The 24,331-nt window shown below is 29.5% G+C and overlaps 1 long non-coding RNA gene across 1 annotated transcript in view; it reads left to right on the top strand.

Annotated features, from left to right (window-relative positions):
• LOC127286181 (uncharacterized) overlaps positions 1-23,150 on the top strand; it is a 236,076-nt gene extending 212,926 nt beyond the window's left edge. Inside the window, exon 3 of the long non-coding RNA XR_007843704.1 lies at positions 22,995-23,150. This is a non-coding gene — a long non-coding RNA (uncharacterized LOC127286181). The remainder of the gene's footprint in view (positions 1-22,994) is intronic.
• Positions 23,151-24,331: the final 1,181 nt, after the last annotated feature.

The following is a 24,331-nucleotide window of genomic DNA, read 5'->3' as shown; positions in this document are numbered from 1 at the left end:
TTGCGATAGTAGAAAAATTAATTTTTTTTTCAGGGCACATTCGTGAAACAATTTTATTGTCTTTAGTATTGATCAAATACTATAAAAAAATTTGCGTAACTCATTTTTACACATTGTTACGCAGCACAGTGGGCCTTAATGCAAAAAACCTGCCCAAAATCTCTAGATGTGTTTAAAACTGACTGAAATTTGTAACTCGCGGATTTTTTTGGTCGCTGATTACAAATCCGACGTTAGTTTTTCAAAATTCAAAATGGCGGACGACTTTTAAAAAAATTGATCGAATTTGTCTGAAATTTGTTACTCAGGGGTTTTTTGGGTCGCTGATTACGAATCTGAACTTAGTTTTTCAAAATTCAAAATGGCGGATCCAATATGGCGGACAACTTTTAAAAAAATTGATCCAATTGGCTTAAAATTTGTTACTTGGGGGTTTTCGTAGCTTAGGTTTTGTAACCATGTACATAAAATTTAAAGTTTCATTACTAATATTTAAAATGGTGTATCAAATATGTCAGAAAGATATTTTTCAATTATTCAATTTTTATAAAAATTTATGCCTAAGGTTTTCTGAGGTCACTGATTACGAAACTGAACTTATTTTAAAAACCAAATATATTATTATAATATAAACTAACACTTTATGTTACCTTTAAAATGATTTATTGCTACAGTTTCGAAAATTTTATGTCCTATGGCTTATTAAGTCATAAGTAAATGTAGTTTATAACAATTTTTGAATTTTTTAAAAAAATTTTAAAAAATTTTGTTTGCAATTTTGGATCCACCATTTTGAATTTTGAAAAATTAAGTTCAGATTCGTAATCAGCGATCCTATGAACCCCCGAGTAACAAATTTGAGGCCAATTGGATCAATTTTTTTAAAAGTCATCCGCCATATTGGATCCGCCATTTTGAATTTTGAAAAACAAAGTTCAGATTCATAATCAGCGACCCCAAAAACCCCCGAGTAACAAATTTGAGGCCAATGGGATCACTTTTTTAAAAAGTCGTCCGCCATATTGGATTTGCCATTTTGAATTTTGGAAAATTTTTAAATTCAGATTAGTAGTCGCAGCGACCCCAAAAACCTTCGAGTGAGAAATATCAGCCAGATTTTAACACATATATTAGTTAATACTTACTTTTCTTCACAAACTATGCGTCGGACAGTTTAGGTTTACATTCATTATTAATTATACAGTTTTAATGAAGTGTGCAAAGGTTAACGATTTTTCTGTATACTTTTATAATGCATGAGAAGAGATAACAATGAGTTAGGAGCATTTAGCAGCAAAATTCAACATGTGCTTTTCAAATATGTGGTTTTTTGATATGAGTTACGTTTTAAAATTTAATGTTTAAAGTCATTGCATTCTTTGTGTAAAGGAGGCACACATTCCTGTATGGGTTCAAATTACTTCTTATTAGGTAGATAATATAATCCCGTTGTGCCGTTACTCAAAAACCTTCGTTAAAAAAGTTATATCAGTTTAACTGCTAAGTTGTAGAAATTTTGAAAAAGTTGTCTCGCAAGTGTGAAGCTACATAGTTTTTATTCAATTTGAGGCACATCATTGTTTCATGGATTTTTTAGTTCTTTACACTCCCACCTACTTCTATTGCAAGCCACAAGACACACAATGTTTCGTTAAAAAAGTTACAGTCTATAAACTAAAAACAAACAGTCAATATCACACAATAGAAACTGTCGATTTCACTTCTATAACTTACGTTCGTCATTTCCTACATAATTAAAAAAATTATATAACGCATGATACATTTAAAAAGCCCTACAATTGATCAAATTATGGTATTGAAAAATTATTAAAAAAATTCTTAAGGTATCATAATGAGCGATAACATAAAGTTTAAAAGTTCTAGAGATATGCCCACATACATCCGGACAATTGATCAGAATCTCATATAACATGTTTCTATAAAGAAAAAAATTTGTTTCCGCCACTTTGAAAAGTTTTATAAATGAAAGGACTACAAAGCTTCCTCCACGAGGAAGCAAAATGATCAATATCCTTTTATGAAACGAGTAAATATGCAAATTAGGTAAAGGGAGACAGTTTATTGATATTTGTTTTGAAAAGAAGAAGAAAGCAATACTCTTACCTGAAGGAAGACAATCTTATGCCATGTCATTAAATAAAGAGAGAAGGGAATGCGTTAGATTTTCAGCGTTATAAAAAGAGACGAATTTATAGTATTTACCTGGAAAGAGGAAGATAGGAAGATATTTTCACTAAATTGTATTGAATATATCTATATATATATATATATATATATATATATATATATATATATATATATATATATAGGAAGAGTAGCATGAGTAGGAGTGAGATTGAAACAAATTACACATAGGAGCGTTATTGTCGCACTACTTTTCGAATAGAGAACAAATATTTTTTATTCATCATTTACTTTTTTCGTCGTATAAGTATCAATTAAGAAATAGTGATTTGTTTTGTTGAACAATCAGTGAACTGAAAGTGAATCAGTGTAAGTGCATTTTTTCAATATCATAGAACATTCAGTGAACTGCAAGTAAATTAGTGTAAGTAAATTTTTTTTAATAGTAAGAAATTTGAATTTTTTGTTGATTACAGTAATATATATTTTTTTATTTTTAAGTGATTATAAGTCATTCAAAAAATGTAAAAAATGATTAAATATATCATGAATATTATGTAAATAAATCTTTATTATTAAAAAGTGTTCTTTAAAATATTTTTGACATTTAAGTGGTTTTTCAAAGAAGGAGTTATTTTTTCTCTATGTTTATTGGTTTTGTAATACTATTATTAAAAAAATATTCCAGAGGAATAGATGTTAACATGTAAATGTCATTAACAAAAATTTATTTTTTAGTTTCGTTAAGAAAAGTAAAATGTTATATCAACTTAATATAAATTCAAAATTTTTTTTAAATTTATAGATGAAGTAGAAGAATATTTTTAGTATAAAAGTGATAAAATTTAATTATTTAAAGATAATAAAATTTGTTTTGACAATTAAATTTTTTGTCCAGTTTTTATATTTTTTTCTATAATACATAAGAAATTTTCTATAGATATTTATAATGTAAGTTTATTTATATTTTGCAATTGGAATTTGTATTAATTTGAAATGGATGTTGAATAAAAGTAGAATAGAAATTGGAAATGGAAATTGGAAATTAGAAATAGGAAATGGAAATAAGTGATTATTGGATACAAGGAAATTGAAAATAAAGAATGAAGGCAAAATTGAAAACAAAGAAATGTGAGAAAACTAGAAATGGAAATGGACATTTAAAATTAAATTGGATTATCATATATTTCATATTTCTATCTTTTGAAGAAAAAGAAGTTATTTATTTAAAAGTGATTTTCATCATATTTGGCAAATTTACAAAATAAAAATCATGGCTAATAATAAAAGAAATAGTTAGTTTAAGTGATGAAAATTATAATATAATAGATAATAAAAATGCAATGTTGAATGATGATCATATACATAAATTTCAAAAGCTTTTAGCAAGACAATCAAGTATGTTATATAATATGCAAAGTACTTTATGTTTACAAGTACTTGATATGATAATTCCAATCGATAAAAATAAGAGACACATTCAAATTCTTTTTAGTAGTTCTTTCAAATCTGGTCACTGGATTTGCACTTACTATGATGGAACAAGACTTTATATTTTTGATAGTCTTAACAAAGGCTCTTTAAATGAGGATCAAATGAGCTATTTAATTAGATTATATCCATTTAAACCACCTTTGGTATTTTCAAAAGTTCACCAATAGCCGTTAGGCAGTTTTGATTGTGGAGTATTTGCAATAGCATTTGAAACATCATTATTTTTTCATGAAATGCCAAACACTCTTTCTTATGATTATTATCACATGAGAAATCATTTGAAGTTAATTTTTAAAAACAACCATTTAAGTCGTTTTCCGGCTATAATAAATTCTATTAATCCACGTTTAATTGTTAAGTATAATTGGGAGTGTCTTCTAAGTGATCCAGTTGAAGAACTCTTATGTGGAAAAATAAACCGTAATAAAATTAATGATCAAGAAATTCCCTGTGCAAGAATTTTAAATAGTGCAAAGGACATTAATAATCATTCAAACACGAAACACTATTGTGACGTACTTAAATCGAAAAGTAAAATAAAAAATTTATTTCATTCAGATAAAGTAGATTTTTTCTCTAAAAAAATGCAAACAAGTCAGTTAGAATTCCAAGGACAACATGTGAATAAGAGGAAGTTTGAATTTATCAATAATGAAATAGACTTCTTTCATAAAAAAGGCAGTGAATAATGTCAAAAAGAATTTAGAGAAGGATTACTTAAACATAAAGATATGTCCAGTCAAGTTAATGATTTTAATGATGAGAACATGCATGAATCTTCAATTTCGTAATTTTCAAAAAATTCTTAATCAGCGATAAATATAGTATTTCTATATAAAATATATCTAACATTAGAAAATACTGTTGTTCCCATTGCATTCCTACAATAACGAATATACAGGATACTGTAAAGCAAACAAATCCTTTAATTAAAACTGTCAGAAAGAGTGCAGTAGAAAATCAAAGAAATTATTGCAATAGACAAAAGTTGAAAAGAAAGAATAATAATAAAAAACTTTCAGACGAAGTGGATCTTTCGTCTATGAAAAAAAGAGCCAGGCAGAATACCAAAAAAAATATAGAGAAAAAATGAAATTAAAAAAAGAAAATGAAAAAAGATCTTTGGTTGATGTTTTGAAAAATGGAAATTATAATGAATCTATTGATTTAATAAATGCAATTTCTCCTGTTCCAGCAATAAAAAATTCAGAATTATATGATAGTAGTCTGAAAGGAAAAAATTCTGCTATTGAGAAAAGTGAAAATAGTAGGGATGAATTTCAAAAAAATTATCATAAGAATCAAAACTTGATACTTAGTACACAAAAATCAATTGTTCCTTTGCCAATCAGATCCAATGACAATATTATTCATGAATCAAATTCTAATGAAAATTATCTGGGAAAAATGAATTATTATTGCAATCATTGTCAAGCTAAGCATTTTAAAGATGAAAGAGTTAGTGGTAAACAAGATAGTTTTAATGACTGTTGTGGTCATGGTGGTGTTATATTGTCATCAGTGCAATACCCAGAAGATTTAAGAATATTGTTGGAAAGACTTCATACAAAGTCAGGTCATTTTAAAAAGAATATAAGACTGTATAATAATTCTTTTTCTTTTGCATCTTTAAACGCTAACGTAATTAATTTTAATAACAGAAGAAGGGGACCATTTTGTTACAAAATACAAGGTCAAATATATTACCAAATTAATAGTGCTTTATTTCCGGATAAAGGTGAAGACCCATGTTTTGGTCAATTGTTTATTTATGATCCTGAAGAAGCAATTCGTTATAGATTAAAAAGTAACGAAAATTTGGATGAAGAACTTTTACAAACTATAGAAAATATTATGAGAACTTCAAATGTATACACAAAATCTTTTATGATGATGTCAGAAGTAATTAAAATAGAAGCTGAATTGGCAAGACAAAATAATGAAGATATTCCAGAGTTACAACTATTATTTACGTTGAAAAAAGGATTTGATAAAAAAAGGTATAATTTTCAAAGTTTTAATGAAGTTGCTGCTATTTTTCATACAAATTCAGAAGGAGAAATACCAGAATCCTATGTAACGGTTTATAACAAGTCTACTGAGGAATTAAAATCAGTGAGTAATTTGGATCCGAATGTTGAGTAATGGATGAATCCCATATTTTATCCACTTGGAAATGGAGGTTATAATATTAATGATTCGTAGCGATAGTGATTTTAGAAGTAGAAACCATACTATTTCTAGGTCTGCCTATTGTAAATACAAAATTGCTGTAAGAGATAAGGAATTCAATCAATTTTTATATGGGGGAAGATTGTTTCAACAATGGGTAGTAAACAATTATGTAAAAATAGAGAAAGATAGATTGCGATTTTGTGCAAACAATCAAACTCACTTGAGAAGTGAAACATATCAAGGACTAATCGATCATTTACAAAATCATGATTTAGAAAATGATGTACATGTTGGAAAAATGATTATACTGCCTTCCACTTTTATAGGATCACCTCGTAATATGATGCAACAATATCAGGATGCCATGGCTATTGTTGGTCGACATGGTAGACCGGATTTATTTATTACAATGACATGTAATGCAAATTGGAAAGAGATAAAGGAAAATTTATTACCTCACCAAACTGCTGCTGATAGACCTGATATTGTAACTAGGGTTTTTGCATTAAAAGGAAAACATCTACTACAACATATTGTTGACATTAAGTTGTTTGGAGAAGTCAAGTTGTATGTTTATGTTATTGAATTTTAAAAGCGAAGATTGCCACATATTCATTTGTTTGTTATATTGAAGGAAAATTCTAAAATATTAACTGTTGAAAGTGTAGATCGTTATATTTCTGCAGAAATTCCTGATGAAAATATTAACCCTAGCTTACATAAAATAATAATGCAAAATAACATTCACGGACCTTGTGGAGATTGGTGTTTGACTGATGGAAAATGTTCAAAAAACTTTCCAAAAAGTTATCAAGAAGAAACTACAATTGAAGAAAATTGTTATGTTCGTTGTCGGCGAAGAAATAATAATAAAACGTATGAACGACCAAATGCATTCTTTGTTGATAATTCTAATGTAGTTCTATATAGTCCTATACTTTCAGAAATATTTAATTGTCACATAAATGTGGAAATAGTTTCAAGTATCAAATCTGTTAAATATTTATATAAATATATTTGCAAGGGTCATGATGCTGCATCCATTATTATTACAAATGTGAATGGTGAGGTAACTGTTAATCACAATGAAATTAATCATTATGAAGAAAATGGGTATGTAGGTGCAGTTGAGGCAGTTTGGAGAATTTTAAGTAAACCTTTGGGGAAAAAGAGCCATAGTATTAATCATTTACCAATACATTTACCAAATGAGCAGAATATTATCATTCGCGAAGGGAAAAATAATAACAATGTTTCTTTTGATTTGCAAAAAATACAAAATTGATGGATTTTTTTAAACTTAATGAACGTGATAGTACTGCTTGTCAGTATTATTATTCAGAAATACCAGAACATTATCCGTGGGTGATGAAATCTCTTGAATGGAAAAAAGAATTCGTAAGGAAAAAGTATTAGGAAGAATCTATTCAGTAAATCCACGTCAATTGGAGTTCTTTCACCTCAGATTATTGTTGCTTACAGTAAAAGGGGTAACTTCTTTCCAAAGTTTAAGAACAGTTAATGGAGTTGTTCATGAATCTTTTACATCCGCCTGTTTGGCATTAGGACTTATAGAAGATGATAGTGAGTGGATTAGGACAATGGAAGAAACTACTTTATGGATGATGCCTCATTCACTTCGACAATTATTTGTAAGAATTCTAATTCATTGTCATCCTGTACACCCTGAAAAACTTTGGTAACAATTTAAGGGGCAAATGTCAGAAGATTATTCAAAAAAATTCAAAAATTGACAATATTGAAGCTGAAAAAACAGCTTATAATCATATAAAATCAATGTTATTAAATGAAGGACATAATTTAACTTATTTTCAGGGATTATTAGACATAGATGACAGTTTTTCTGTGCAGGTTGATAATATGAATATTTTTGAACATATCAAGATAGGAGAGCAGAATTATACTAAATTAAATATTAAACAAAAAAATATAGTTGATTATATACTTGAAGTCATAAAAGATTCTTCTTTTAATAGTTCTAAATGCTTGTATATTAATGGCTGTGGAGGATCTGGAAAAACTTTTTTACATATGAGTCAAAATTCCTGAAATGTCAGAAAAAAAATTAAAAGTTCTCGAATTTAATCCATACTTTTCTAAAATGTTGTTATTGTTGGTGAAAGTCTAAAAATCAATTATTATTGAATTTAATAAAATAGTTTTTGAATTACAACGTTTTTAATTTTTGACTTTTGAAAAAAAAAATTTTTTTCAATGTACAATATTTATAAGTAGAATGCATAAAAGTTAACATATATATAATGATTTTTAAAGCTTTTTTGACGGGCTACACGCTGTTAATTAATTTTTTTTTAAATAACATTTGACCTTGAAATTCAAGGTCAAAATGTTAATTTACGTTTATCTCAAACTCGGATTTTTTAAAATTATTTTTAACTATCTCAATGGAAAGCTTGCTAATTTCCTACAAAACATGTAATTTTCAGAGTGGGATCTTTTAAAGTTTTTGAAATATTAATTAATTTTATACCGTAATTCTGAAGTTAGCAATTGAAACTTAACGTAATCCCGCATCTAACGAGTCCTGTATGAAGTATTTTGGATAAGTAGATTGTTAATAAACAATTAGTTAACATTGCAATTGTTTATTAACAATCTACTTATCCAAAATACTTCATATAGGGCTCGTTGGATGCGGAATTACCTTAACTTTCAATTGGTAAGTTCAGAATTAACATAACTTTATTTGTTTGTAAAATATTTTATTTTTTTACTAACAACAAGCATCCAAAAGCCCTATATGAAGTATTTTTGTTCAATTTTAGTTAAATAACAATAAAAAATGAAATATCTTACAAACAAATAAAGTTATCGTAAATCTAAATTAACCAATATAAAGTTAAACTAAAATGTTTAAACAATTGTGCTTTCTGTCAGGACTTGAATTATAAATGTATAATGAATTAATTAGTTAATTAATTAATTATTATAATTTTTAAAACTTTTTTAAACTTTGACAATACTGGGCCACTAATGGCAGCCAAGATTGGCTCAGTAATGACGTCTGATACCTGGCTGCCGACGTCCAACCGCAGTTAACACCACAAGAGTTGGGCCAATATTGTCTGCCAAGACTTGGTGCCCGCTTTGACAATGCTTGGCCAATTTTGGCCCATGTTGGTTTTCGCACATGGGATGGGGTCGTCACCAGATGGCGTATCACAGTATTTTAGATCCCAAATCAGTTGTTTTAGATTTAATTGTTTTAATTTTTTAAAGGAGCCAGAATTTATATGCACCTTCAATCAGAAGAGGATGTTTAAACTTTGGAACAATGTGGTTTATCTCTTCAACAAATTCTTAGAGGTTTTCGAGAATTAAAAAGAGCGGACAGTGGACAAATAACAAAAGAAATACCAGAAATTTAATCATTTAGAATGACCATTAATGATGATTTTTTTCATGAATGAAATTTTTTTACAATGTTAATTTGCATTTTTCTTTTGTTTTCAGTTAATTTGTGTTATTATTCACGAAAATTTTTGTTTATGTATTTAATTTTTAATTCAGTTAAATTTCATTTTATTTTTATTAAAGGAAATGTTGAATTTTTTTTTAAATCAAAGGTTCATTTTTCTTGTTGCTTTTCCAAAATGGAGAGAGTCCTAGGAAAGTGCTCCTTGTAAATTTGATGAATGTTGTACAAAAACTGATGTGTCGTTCATTATGCTCCGATTCGCTTTACGTTCTGTTTACTTTTTAATTTTTTTCCGGTTGCTTTTATGAAGATTTTTATTTTTCGTTGGGAGATCTGAAATAATTATATTGTTACAGACTCATGAATTTTGTTCAAATTTTAAATGGCATAAAGCTTAATTGACCTGAATTTAATTGGCCTAAAAGTCGTATATACTAATATTATTACTTGGATTCAGAACACAATTTCCCGCAATTTCCCATAATTATCATTTTAAATAATCTTCATCTGTCCTAATTATCATTTGGACTAAACGCCGCTGAAACTAATTTTCTTTTGATCTCACAAAAAAAAGGTGGGTAAAAAATTGTAAAGATAGAGGATAAAAGTCGTTAGGATACAGGGTAAAGGATAAATTTGTGATGGATAAAACTGTTACTAAAATATTACTAGAAAAATGGATGTCATATTTGAGTAAACTGTCTAATTTTAATAAAAATATTAGTAATTTTACACTTAACTTATTAAATCCACGAATTTTATATAAATAACTAATTGCACGTGGAAATATTTTTCCTATAATTATTTTCTATTAATGAAAATATCTTTGACTAATACAACTGACAGTTGACGACAGTTCGTAAATAACACTGGCACACAAAAAAAATTGATGCTCTGAGCTTTTGACTAGACTATGACTACTTTATGTTTTCGGGGTCGTTGAAACCGAATCTGAAGTCCGTTTAACCCCATCACCCTAGGGTTTTGAGAAAACTTCAAAAAACACCAAAATTTGACCCAAATTTTTGAAATCAAGAAAAAATTTTATCTTCAAGTATTATGATGACTTTTTTATGTTTTTGGGGTCGCTGAATGCAAAAATGATGTCTATTTAACCCTATCTCGTCAGGGTTTTGAAATAATCCAAAAAAACCCCAAAAATTGGCCCCAAAATTTTCGAAATGAAATAAAATTTATATCTCAAAGTCCTACCATGATTACTTTATGTTTTCGGGGTCGCTGAAACCGAATCTGAAGTCTGTTTAACCCCATCACCCTAAGGTTTTGAAATAACCCCCAAAAAACCTCAAAATTGGGGTTTTTCAAAACCCTAGGGTGATGGGGTTAAACGGACTTCAGATTCGATTTCAGCGACCCCGAAAACATAAAGTAATCATGGTCAATCTTATAGATCAAAATATTTCTAGTTTTTCAAAATTTTGAGTTCGAATTTTGAGGTTTTTTGGGGGTTATTTCAAAACCCTAGGGTGATGGGGTTAAACAGACTTCAGATTCGGTTTCAGCGACCCCGAAAACATAAAGTAATTATTGTAAGACTTTGAGATATAAATTTTATTTCATTTCGAAAATTTTGGTGCCAATTTTTATGTTTTTTTTTATTCTTTCAAAACCCTGACGAGATAGGGTTAAATAGACATTATATTTGCATTCAGCGACCCCAAAAACATAAAGTAGTCATGATAAGACTTGGAGATAAAATTTTTTCTTGATTTCAAAAATTTGGGGTCAAATTTTGATGTTTTTTGAAGTTTTCTCAAAACCCTAGGGTGATGGGGTTAAACGGACTTCAGATTCGGTTTCAGCGACCCCGAAAACATAAAGTAGTCATAGTCTGGTCAAAAGCTCAGAGCATCAATTTTTTTTTGTGTGCCAGTGTAATCAGAACTGTGAAATTATAACTCAACGTCTGTATTGTTGCACGAAAGCAGAGTTGGGTAGTAACTGAATTTTTTGTGCATATTAGGCTGTGTCAGTTCATCGAAATATTTCGAGTTCAAGATATGACGTCAGAGGCCTGGAGGGACAACAAACAGACGACACAATGTTATTCTTACGGGGAAGAAAATTTGTTTCCACTTTCATCAATTTTATTCATACTTTAAACACGGAAAACGCTTGTTGACATAAAATAAAATTTAAATGTTTGTTGATAATTTATTTTGTTATATAGTTGATTCATTCGTGATTTCATCACGAATTCTCTGAATTCGTGATACAATATAAATTTTGAGGTTAGAAAAGTTTCTTTACTAATCACATTTTACATTTTAACAATATTGTTACATCCCAGTAACAAAAATTTTAAAAATATATTAAAATATATTTCATTTATATAGGCATATAATAAGTAGTAAAAATAATAGTAAACAAAGCTTTACTCTCAATCTTTCAAAATTGATAATCTAAAATTATAATTATTTCTAATATTATAGTGAAGCATTGACTCATATATATCATTACATGTGTCTATGTCTATATATATGCATATCTCTGCCTGCATGCTATGACTCGACGCGAGCAAACAATGTATGTAGATATAGTGCGTACAGGCATGGATATGTGAGTATAGATATGGCGCGTAGATGCATCACCGAAGGTGACCTCCCGCTACAGAAGGGCTATGCTCATATGCTGAGGAATCGCGTGTGGTTGTTGAACAAGAGCGAAAACTATCTATACTAGTTTTCGCCCTAATTTTTCAAAATTAATTATTTCTTTTTGCAATATTATATAAAATTCAATTACCTATTATTATCAAAATAACAAACCTCATATTTTCAATATTTTAAGATTACAAAATGCTATTATTCAAAAGTATGAATAATGCTCAATATAAAAACTTTCCTAATATGATTTCCACGCAATTCTTTGGCTAATTCTTAGGAATTATTTTTGCAGCTGCATAAAGTATAAAATTCTATGCAATGTTCAATTTCTCACTTGTATCAAATAGCATAGGCTAACCTTTGACTTGAATATCAAAAGCCTGTTGGTAGGCAATTCCTAGAAATTATACCTATGCCATTTGACACTACTACGCACAATACTCTCTAGCAACGAGTGGACTTATGACTTATGTATGCGTTTAGCGAGGCGCAAGCACAGTTTTCGAGCGTAGTACTATTGGAGGATGCTTGTAGACGATGTAATAGCGATACTTGCGCTATGCGATACAGGATGCAGGTGTCCATCTAAGTTCTGAGAATTGTCTTAATTCTATGAAAGATCTAAGAGTCAAGATTGGAGATGGGGTGATCTTTGAACTTATTTACTCCCACTGAGGATGATTTTCTAGTATAAAAACCCATGCAAATGCATTGTCATTTGTCAGTTGCTCCGGAATCATTCTATAATTCATTTCTTAAAGTAAATTACCATCGTAAGTTTGACCCTTCGGTTACTTTAAAATTATTACGACTGTAACTCTTGCATCTCGAACAGTATATATTTACTCGTTGTTCGGTATTAGAGCAAGTAATCAGCATCGCCAGATTTGTAAGCTTGTCATTTATTAAATTTTATTGTTAATCGTCGTATTAGTGTATTCTCAAATTAACGATTTTGCAAACGTGACGTGTGTGCATTTCGGAGTTTACGAACTAAAAAACTGTGAGGAACTCTCAACCGTTCCTTTTCAGGAGTTGTAAAAACTCACAGCGTCAAGGACAAGTGCCAACTTGTCAATTTATATTTGTTTCTGCCCTCTGAACAGAGGTAATTGTAAGTACTATATTTTAAAATTCACAATTCTTGTAACAACATCTTTTAACATAAAACATTATTGTAACATTTTAATTTAATTCGTTTATATTAATAAATTATACAACATATATATCAATAAAATTCTTCACTGAGATTCTCATATACCTAAATTTATATTTAAATTAACAACTATAAGTCAAGGCAATTATTTAATAGTAAAATAAATTAAAAGACTACCCCCGTAGGATCGATAGGAACAAACGTTCTCACATAAAAATAAATGGTCAAGCTTTACCAACTTGACTTAATCAGCCTACCATTCCTCCAAAAATTTTAAAATTGATTTTATTAATTAAAATTAAATTCAACCTCGCCTTTCGCCCGGGATGTAACAACATTATTAAACAATATCAAGTATGCATGTTATTAAAAAAGATATAAAATATATATTTTAAGTGGGAATTACCGCAGCAGTAAAAGATTTCAAGTTAGTAAACAAACACACCTAACCTCAAAATTTATATTTTATCACGAATTCAGAGAATCTATCAATGCAAATGCATCAAATATATAACAAAATTAATTCTCAACACACATTTTAATTTTATTATATGTCAACAAGCGTTTTCCGTGTTTAAAGTATGAATAAAATTGATGAAAGTGGAAACAAATTTTCTTCCCCGTAAGAATAACATTGTGTCGTCTGTTTGTTGTCCCTCCAGGCCTCTGACGTCATATCTTGAACTCGAAATATTTCGATGAACTGACACAGCCTAATACCCGGTAAGAAGCGAAGAATTGAAAAGAATTCAGAATCTGAATTCCTTTAAATGGGTGATTTTACGTTTTTATTCAATTCCTCGATGAAGCAAAAAAAAGTAGAAAAATCTATTCTTCTTAATTGACTTGGCCAAAATGACACAGCCAATTAAAAGGAATAGACATATCCACTTCACTCTCCAAATTTCTTATTCCTTTCAATGCGCTTCAGAAATTTTGATACTGTCGATTGAAAGGAATAGATATTTAAAATTTACTCTCCAAACATTTAATTTTTCTCTATTCGCTACCAAAAATTTGAAAATATGAAACTTTGCGCATTAAGAAGAATAAGAAGTTTGAATTCTTTTCTATTGACTTATATGTTCTGGGAATAGAAAAAATAGAAAAAATGATTATTCATCTCTCAAACTAGGATTTTCCGATGAGTTGACTCTGAGACTCGAACCCTCGACCATCATAACTCTCAACCGCACTGGGAGCGCCTTAACGCACTCGACCAGGGGAGGTTATAAAAATTTTTGAGAAAATGTCTCTTATAACGAACACATTAAACAGATACTTATATTATTTTGTTAAGTCATCAAACAGCTTTTCAGATGTTCATTATTACAAAGAGTATATTATCGTATATATATATTTTTATGAACATTAATGATATCAATTAATAATTTTGTCAATTTAAATAGTTTTAAATGATTAATTGTGTTAATAAATAAAAATTACAAAATTTTTTCATCTTTACAACACAAAAATGGTATATGAATTTTAATACCTAGTTTTAATGTGAAATTTATTAACTTCGACATTTTAATTTAGAATGACATGGACATGAACTTAAATTTCAATCAAGTGAATTCTGCATACATTCCAATTTTTTCGAAAATAAATTAAGTAACAATGTTGATATAGCAAATTTTTTTAACAAACTAATGTAATTTATACAATGCTAATACTTAATCAGCACTCAATTTTTTACCAGAATTTTCTTAAGCATATGGAAATATTTCCATATAATATAAATAAATAGTTCAGGTCTCATATATTGACTAGTATTATTAAAATTCTATTTTACAGAATATTCAAGTACAAAAATAATTTCCCGGTAAGAGGCGAATAATTGAAAAGAACTCAGAGTTCCAATTCTTTTGAATGGGAGCATTCACGTTTTTATTCAATTCCTCGATGAAGCAAAAAAAAGTAGAAAAATCAATTCTTCTTAATTGACTTGGCCAAAATTTATACTCTAAATTATACATATTATTCTTAACAACCTGACGCTGTCAATTGTAAAACATAGAAATGCCTCATTTATTCTATACATTTTCTATTCTTCTAAATGCGGTCCAAAATGCGACATTTAAAATTTACTCTCCAAACATTAAATTTTTTTCTATTCGCTTCCAAAAGTTTGAAAATAAGAAACTTCGCGCATTAAGAAATATAAGAAGCCTGAATTCTTTTCTATTGAGTTATCTCTACTGTGAATAGAAAAGAATTTATTTTTTATATATTTTGATGTTCAATGAGGAATTGAGTAAAAACGTAAATTCACCCATTCAGAAGAATTGAAAATGATCAACTTATGCTTAATATATGCAAAATTTCAATCTTTCTCTATTCCTCCCTTCTTACTAGGCAGGTTTAACAATTAGGTAATAATAATCTTTGAATTCATTCCTTCATTCATTCATTCATTCCGTCCGGACCCCTGCTGGGTTTTCGGTGACAGAGAAAAGAACAAGTTATGGAGAGAGAAAGATATATCTTTATTTTGCAAATGAGGGTTCCGCTTGACCTGCAATCTTTTAAAGAGGATTAATTAATAACTCTGAGGACCCAGGTAATAATTTCTTTCTCCCTTTATCACGTGAAAAAACTATAAAGAAAGTCTAAAACTGAATAGGTAACGCATACCTTTCTTTCTTACACCAAGGAATATAACATAAGTACTTCTTCGTTTAACATTGCGTTTCTCTATCTAGACAATTCAAAATGGCATAAGAATATCTTCGTCTAAAATCTTAATCTTCTTCCTTTTTGTTTTGAAAATAAAAATAAATATATATGGGGGATCTCGGGTGAAGTGATCAAAGTAAAAAAAAATTTTGTCTCAATTTCGCTCAAACTGGAGTAATTTGTACTTCTATTGGGTGGTAATTTATCGTAAAAAAATTTTTCAATTTGGACCAATATTTACTCGGGGGGAGGGGGTTGAAGTTTATGGATAGCGTTTTCTTTAATAATTTTTTTTTCTTGAGTATCAAAAAAAAAAATTTTTATCAACATCAGTTTCGATAGCTTTTTTAATGCTCTTTCGATTGAGGACATGCATTTTTGAAAAAAAAAATTTTTGAACCAAAAAAAATTAATTTCAAAATTTTTTTTGACTTTTTCGGGGTAAAAGGTACGATTTTTTTTTTTTTTTTTTTTTTTAAAGGAAAGCTGAGATTTTTTCCTGTAGGGACATGTACTTGAAAAAATGGGACAAGAAAGATTAAACCTTGAAAATTAACATTTTTTATTCACTTTAGCGCTGCGATCTACCACGTGACACATTAGTAGTATGGTATTTGGAGAGAAACATTAATGCTCTCTGCATTTTACAGGGTTGAAATTGTTATTGAGTAAATACCTGTATTTCATCAACGTTTAAATTTGGATAATAATAAATGAATAATAATTATATAAAGTGGAATCTTGGAAATTATAAAATCGGTTCAAAAATAAATGTAGCATACTAATAAGAGTTTACTTTATTATAGTAATCAGTCTTATCAAATAAATACTCATTTATATCAATTCATCATTCATTTGGTTATTAATTTATCCATTTATTCGAATATTTGACTGCAATGAGTCTTTATTTGACTAAGAAATAATATAAAATGAATATTTTTTTCATTAAAGTTTTCTTCATAATTCATTACTTACATTATTATTGATGGAGACGACTGCTTTTCCCCGAAAGGACAAAATGTCGAATGGACAAAACGTCGAATAGCAAAACGTCGAATGGACAAAATATCGAAAAGCCAAACTGTCGAATGGACAAAATGTCGAAAAGTCAAGACGTCGCATAGTCAAAACGTCGAATAGTCAAAACGTCGAAAGGTCAAAATGTCGAAAAGTCAAGACGTCGCATAGTCAAAACGTCGAATAGTCAAAACGTCGAAAGGTCAAAATGTCGAAAAGCCAAAACGTCGAACGGACAATATGTCAAATAGCCAAAACATCGAACGGACAAAATATCGAATCGCCAAGACGTCGAACGGACAAAATGTCGAATAGCCAAAACGTCGAATAGCCAAAATGTCGAAAAGCCAAGACGTCGAAAAGTCAAAACTGCGAATGGACTAAATGTCGAAAAGTCAAGACGTCAAATGGTCAAAATGTCGAATGGACAAAATATCGAGACGTTATTTTGCTCTGAGTTTCCCTTCTATATAATGCACACTAGTTTAACTGCTTAAAATTAAAAGTTTGTATTATTATTATTATTATTATTATACTATAATAATTACTTTACTACTACTATTATTATTATTATTATTATTATTATTATAAAAAAATGTAAAAAAAACATTAAAAACAATACAACTAGCGATATCTATCGAGTGTTAAACGCAACACAAACTAGTGTGCATTATATAGAAGGGAAACTCAGAGCAAAATAACGTCTCGATATTTTGTCCATTCGACATTTTGACCATTTGACGTCTTGACTTTTCGACATTTAGTCCATTCGCAGTTTTGACTTTTCGACGTCTTGGCTTTTCGACATTTTGGCTATTCGACGTTTTGGCTATTCGACATTTTGTCCGTTCGACGTCTTGGCGATTCGATATTTTGTCCGTTCGATGTTTTGGCTATTTGACATATTGTCCGTTCGACGTTTTGGCTTTTCGACATTTTGACCTTTCGACGTTTTGACTATTCGACGTTTTGACTATGCGACGTCTTGACTTTTCGACATTTTGACCTTTCGACGTTTTGACTATTCGACGTTTTGACTATGCGACGTCTTGACTTTTCGACATTTTGTCCATTCGACAGTTTGGCTTTTCGATATTTTGTCCATTCGACGTTTTGCTATTCGACGTTTTGTCCATTCGACATTTTGTCCTTTCGGGGAAAAGCAGTCGTCTCCATCAATAATAATGTAAGTAATGAATTATGAAGAAAACTTTAATGAAAAAAATATTCATTTTATATTATTTCTTAGTCAAATAAAGACTCATTGCAGTCAAATATTCGAATAAATGGATAAATTAATAACCAAATGAATGATGAATTGATATAAATGAGTATTTATTTGATAAGACTGATTACTATAATAAAGTAAACTCTTATTAGTATGCTACATTTATTTTTGAACCGATTTTATAATTTCCAAGATTCCACTTTATATAATTATTATTCATTTATTATTATCCAAATTTAAACGTTGATGAAATACAGGTATTTACTCAATAACAATTTCAACCCTGTAAAATGCAGAGAGCATTAATGTTTCTCTCCAAATACCATACTACTAATGTGTCACGTGGTAGATCGCAGCGCTAAAGTGAATAAAAAATGTTAATTTTCAAGGTTTAATCTTTCTTGTCCCATTTTTTCAAGTACATGTCCCTACAGGAAAAAATCTCAGCTTTCCTTTAAAAAAAAAAAAAAAAAAAAAATCGTACCTTTTACCCCGAAAAAGTCAAAAAAAATTTTGAAATTAATTTTTTTTGGTTCAAAAATTTTTTTTTTCAAAAATGCATGTCCTCAATCGAAAGAGCATTAAAAAAGCTATCGAAACTGATGTTGATAAAAATTTTTTTTTTTGATACTCAAGAAAAAAAAATTATTAAAGAAAACGCTATCCATAAACTTCAACCCCCTCCCCCCGAGTAAATATTGGTCCAAATTGAAAAATTTTTTTACGATAAATTACCACCCAATAGAAGTACAAATTACTCCAGTTTGAGCGAAATTGAGACAAAATTTTTTTTTACTTTGATCACTTCACCCGAGATCCCCCATATATGGGACGTTTCACGTCAACCGGCCCAGAGCTCCATCCAAAATTCTAATCAACGAAAATCAACTTATAACGGCTCAAAATAATCGTCAGCTCATACTGCTTCGAATAAAAAGTGGCGAATTAAAAAATTCAAAATGGCGTCCTTACTGTACCATGTTTTGCAAATTTTTTTACTAACTCAGCAAACAAATGTATTAATTACCTTGAGAAAATAATTGCAACTTGTTGGATAATGGGTCACTCTTATGTTTTTGGGGTCGCTGATTACGAATCTGAAGTCAGATTTTAAAAATTTTCAAAATTCAAGATGGCTGACCCAATATGGCGGCCATTTTTATTAAAATTTGATCAGATTCGCTTGAAACTTGCTACTCGGGGGTTTTTGGGGTCGCTGATTACGAATATAAAGTCAGATTTTAAAAATTCAAAATGGCGGATCCAATATGGAGACCAAAATTTTTCAAAAATTATCAGATTTGCTTGAAACTTGTAACTCGGGGGTTTTTGGGGTCGCTGATTACGAATCTAAAGTCAAATTTTAAAAATTTTCAAAATTCAAAATGGCGGATCCAATATGTCGACCAAATTTTTTTTAAATTAATCAGATTTGCTTGAAACCTGTTACTCGGGGGTTTTTGGAGTCGCTCATTACGAATCTAAAGTCATATTTTAAAAATGTTCAAAATTCAAAATGGTGGATCCAATATGGCGACCAAAATTTTTTTAAAAATTATCAGATTTGCTTGAAACTTATTACTCGGGGATTTTTGGGGTCGGTGATTACGAATCTTACGTCTAACTTTTAAAAATCAGGTCACAGAAAAATTGGATGGATTCGCTCAAACCTTGTTATTTGGTTTTGAGCTAATCTACACTCGAGCCCTACTTAAGAGGACCAATTTAAGCGGACTCGTTTATTGTTCGCTTCTTATTTTTTGGGAATTTTCGTAGTCCGCTTGAGCGGACGACGCACCAGAACAGTTCGCTTAATAAGCGCTCGAGTGTATGTGTATCATTTGTTTACAATTTAAGCACAACTGAAACTTTCAAATATTCTCAAATTGAATTTCAAAAACTGTCCTTAACTCTAAAAACCTTAACCTCAAAAATCAGCCTCATTACATTTAAGTTTATAAATGCAAACAAATTTTACAATTTCATCCGCCATATTGGCTCAACCATTTTTAATTTTTAACAACTTTTACATCTGAATCGTGATCTGTGACCTGATTTTTAAAAGTTGACGTAAGACTCGTGATCATCGACCCCAAAAATCCCCGAGTAATAAGTTTCAAGCAAATCTGATAATTTTTTAACAATTTTGGTCGCCATATTGGATCCACCATTTTGAATTTTGAACATTTTTAAAATATGACTTTAGATTCGTAATGAGCGACTCCAAAAACCCCCGAGTAAGAAGTTTCAAGCAAATCTGATTAATTTAAAAAAAATTTGGTCGACATATTGGATCCGCCATTTTGAATTTTGAAAATTTTTTTTAAATCTGACTTTAGATTTGTAATGAGCTACCCCAAAAACCCACGAGTAACAAGTTTCAAGTAAATCTGATAATTTTTGAAAAATTTTGGTCTCCATATTGGATCCGCCATTTTGAATTTTTAAAATCTGACTTTATATTCGTAATCAGCGACCCCAAAAACCCCCGAGTAGCAAGTTTCAAGCGAATCTGATCAATTTTTAATAAAAATGGCCGCCATATTGGGTCAGCCATCTTGAATTTTGAAAATTTTTAAAATCTGACTTCAGATTCGTAATCAGCGACCCCAAAAACATAAGAGTGACCCATTATCCAACAAGTTGCAATTATTTTCTCAAGGTAATTAATACATTTGTTTGCTGAGTTAGTAAAAAAATTTGCAAAACATGGTACAGTAAGGACGCCATTTTGAATTTTTTAATTCGCCACTTTTTATTCGAAGCAGTATGAGCTGACGATTATTTTGAGCCGTTATAAGTTGATTTTCGTTGATTAGAATTTTGGATGGAGCTCTGGGCCGGTTGACGTGAAACGTCCCATATATATATATTTGTCGTATATTTATTTTTCACTTGCCTCCTCTTTCTTGATGGATGATGACAATGGTCCAGTGGTGTTCTTCCTTCCTTCTTATTCTGGGTTTTACCGCACTGCTTAGCGTTCCCGAGGTCTTATCGTCTAGATCGACGAGCCCTATTGAATATTCTTTTAGATTAGCGGTTTACGTAGAATAGGGCCTACTTCAATTCAGCCACTAATTTTACCCCAATTTAAAAGAATATTTATGTATATATTTTTGTTTTCTTTATCAAAAACAAAACACTTCCGTCACTATTCACTTAAATTTTACAGTAAGTTAACTGCAGGTTCGTATCAAGATACGGTTTGTAGAGTTAGTAGCGACTTTCCGTAAAAAGGTAAACTCAACACGTATCCTGGCTCAGGATCGCCATTTTTGTGACGGGTTTTTATAATCTTGAATTTAATTAATAAATATTATCAGATGATAAATTATCCGTAGATAATTTATTATTTATTTATTTATTAATTACAAGAAATAAGTAAATTATAATAAATTATTCGTAAACAAAGTATTATTCTTTATTTATTAAAATGAGCGTAATAATGCCACGTTCTAAGTCCGTAGATTTAGATACGTGTCTCTTTACAAAGTCTAAAATTAACACTAGTGGTTCTGGGCCTTGACAGAAGTAAGGTCCCTTAGGATGTATTTAGGGTGCGTGGGAGGGATGGTTCAGAGGATGGTGAGTGGGGAAGAAAAGGTAGAATTGACGTGGATTTCGTTACACCAAACTGAAAAAAATTTTAAGTTGAAAAAACAAACGTAAAAAATAAATTTTTTTTAAATACTCTCATATTTGTAATGCTCGTATTATAACTTGTATTTGTTTTTTCTGTTAAAATTTGTTTAGAATAAATAAAAATTAAGTGTGAATATAGATAACTGATTGGAAATTTTCCTAGGATTTTGAATTTGGGCTTAGTTTTTGTCTATATAACTGCGCATGCGCACAAAAAGCAAATACTGTAAGGAAACTTTGAAAAAATTTGAATTAGCCAACTATTTTGCATAAAAATGGTTAAAAACTCAAAATATGCAAATTTTAGGTATAACCATTTTAAAGTATAGCTTTTCAGCTGTCATTCCTGAAAATTAGAGCCAAATCGAAATAGGTGTTTTTGAGTTATAAATTTAAAAAAACAGTTTTTTTTAATCTACTGCGCATGCGTTTAGAGATAGCTTAAAAATTCCAACGGCATTCGATTCTTTGGAAAATTTCCCATCGACTAGTACCTTTCCAATTTTTTTTATACCAAAATTAACATTTTTTCGAGCAGAAATGAATTTTTCAATCTTCATTTTGAAAGATGTCACTTTTCACAAAATTAACGATTGTGAGTGTTCTTTATGAGTAGGGGCTTAAAACTTTAGCTAGTTGAGTATTTTTAGAGGTAGAATACGCCTAAAAAATTTGAGCCAAATCGATAACTTGTCACCGACAACTGTTCCTTTTACCCGTGGAATCCCTCTACACTAAAATTTTTCATACTTTTTTTTACAACAAAAGTTTTAATATGTGTCTTTTTGTCAACGCTAAACCAGAAAGTCCCCTGAATTTAATATACTGTTATAATAAAAAAAACAAAAAATGTATGAGCCGTTGCTGCTGTCCTCTAGTGGCCTTTTTTGTATTAATGTATATAAAATGCATGAATAAGTACAGCTTAAATTGTATGCAAACAAAATTTGGAAGTTATGTTTGATTCAATTAATTATTTTCAACTTTTAATTGTTTATTATTCTTTATTTGTATATTATATAATTAAAATAAATAAACGATTGTCCTTGAGAATAACTATAATGAGAGATTCTCTAAATAGGTGAAATTTCATAAATTGTCCCATAATGGGTACTTTTACCTTACTATTTCATAAATTGTCCCATAATGGGTACTTTTACCTTACTATTATTCAGTTATCTACAAAATTTAAACTAAATCTATCAAATATTTGTCGAGAAAACTTGCTTGTATCACGTTTAAAGTTTAATTCATATTTGGGAGATAAGGTCTTTTTTGTCGTGGAACGTCACATATTATGAAATATAAACCAAACCTTTTAAAGAGGATAAGTAATTTTGAAATTAAAAAAAAAATTTTAATTTTCAGTACCATGATGAAAACAATTTTGATTCTTGTCTTTCTTCACATCAATTTTACCTATGGTTTCATTGGATATGACTGTGGATCTCCAGAAATGAATGTTAAAACATTTTCGCTTTTGGACGATGAAAGTTGTAATATAGTCAACACCTCAATAAGCAGTACGAAACAGTATATACAATTACTTCAAGTAAACGATTATATAGATATTTCTACAGATAATTGTAACTTTAATAAATATACTGTTTTATATAAAGGACTAGCAGATAAAATAGTTGATAGTTTTGTAAAAGAAAATAGTGAAATTGTGTACTCCCTTCAGACAGAAGATATCACCTTTGCTTTGTCATCAAAAGGTAAAGAACACGTTTGTGGATTTATTAAGACTGAACATCCAAAATTAATGATTTTTGAAACTGATTTAAATACATCATTTGCCACTCCTGAAAAAACGAAAGCATCCAATTTAAATCTTTTTAATTATATTAATTCTAAATTTATATATGTTGAAAAACATATAAAAAAACAATTACAAACTTTATACGTCGACGTTATGAACCACAAATGTGAAATGGAGAGACAAGCATTAAAAAATGCACTATCATTTGCAACTCTAGCACCAGATGAGTTTGCATATAATTTGATGGAAAGTGAAGGTTATATGGCTGTGGCTGCGGGAGAAGTAGTACATATTGTAAAATGTTTACCCGTAGAAGTTATGGTTAAACGTGTTGAAAAATGTTTTGAAGAATTAGCAGTATCTAGAAATAATGTAACGTATTTTTTGAAACCACGTACACATATATTAACTTCAATGGGGACAGAAATTCCATGTAGTAATATATTTCCACAATTATTTCTAATAAATAATCAATGGTTAAAAGTTTCACCTTTACCTTCAAAAGCTGAATCTCCGCAAAATGTAGCGCAATTACAAAATATAACATGGAGTTATTATGAAATAAATAACATTGATTTGAATGAACTTCGTGAAAGGATCATGTTTTCTTTAGAGAAACCATCTCTACTTAATGATATTGTTAGGGAATTAGGTGGTCATATTCATGAAGGCAATACTGGAACGATTTTTAAATTATTAAATGATAACACATTAGAAAAAATAGTTGAATCATCATGGGACAAATTTTTGTCTTCCTTTATATTATTTGGAAAAGCAAGTGCGGGAATAATAGCAATATTAGCAATAATAAATTTTATAAAATCGCTTTGCTCCATTATAATACTGGGATATCCGCCTCATTCAGTTTATGGTTGATCAATTCCTTTATTAGGAGATTTTTTTAGTTCAGTAACAAATTTTTTAATTCCTCTCTAAAAAAAAT

This window comes from Leptopilina boulardi, unplaced genomic scaffold, assembly GCF_019393585.1.
Source record: "Leptopilina boulardi isolate dan_hultmark-lab unplaced genomic scaffold, ZJU_Lbou_2.1 LbouV2_351, whole genome shotgun sequence".
Classification (NCBI taxonomy): Eukaryota; Metazoa; Arthropoda; class Insecta; order Hymenoptera; family Figitidae; genus Leptopilina; species Leptopilina boulardi.
This window is presented reverse-complemented; position numbering and strand designations above follow the sequence as displayed.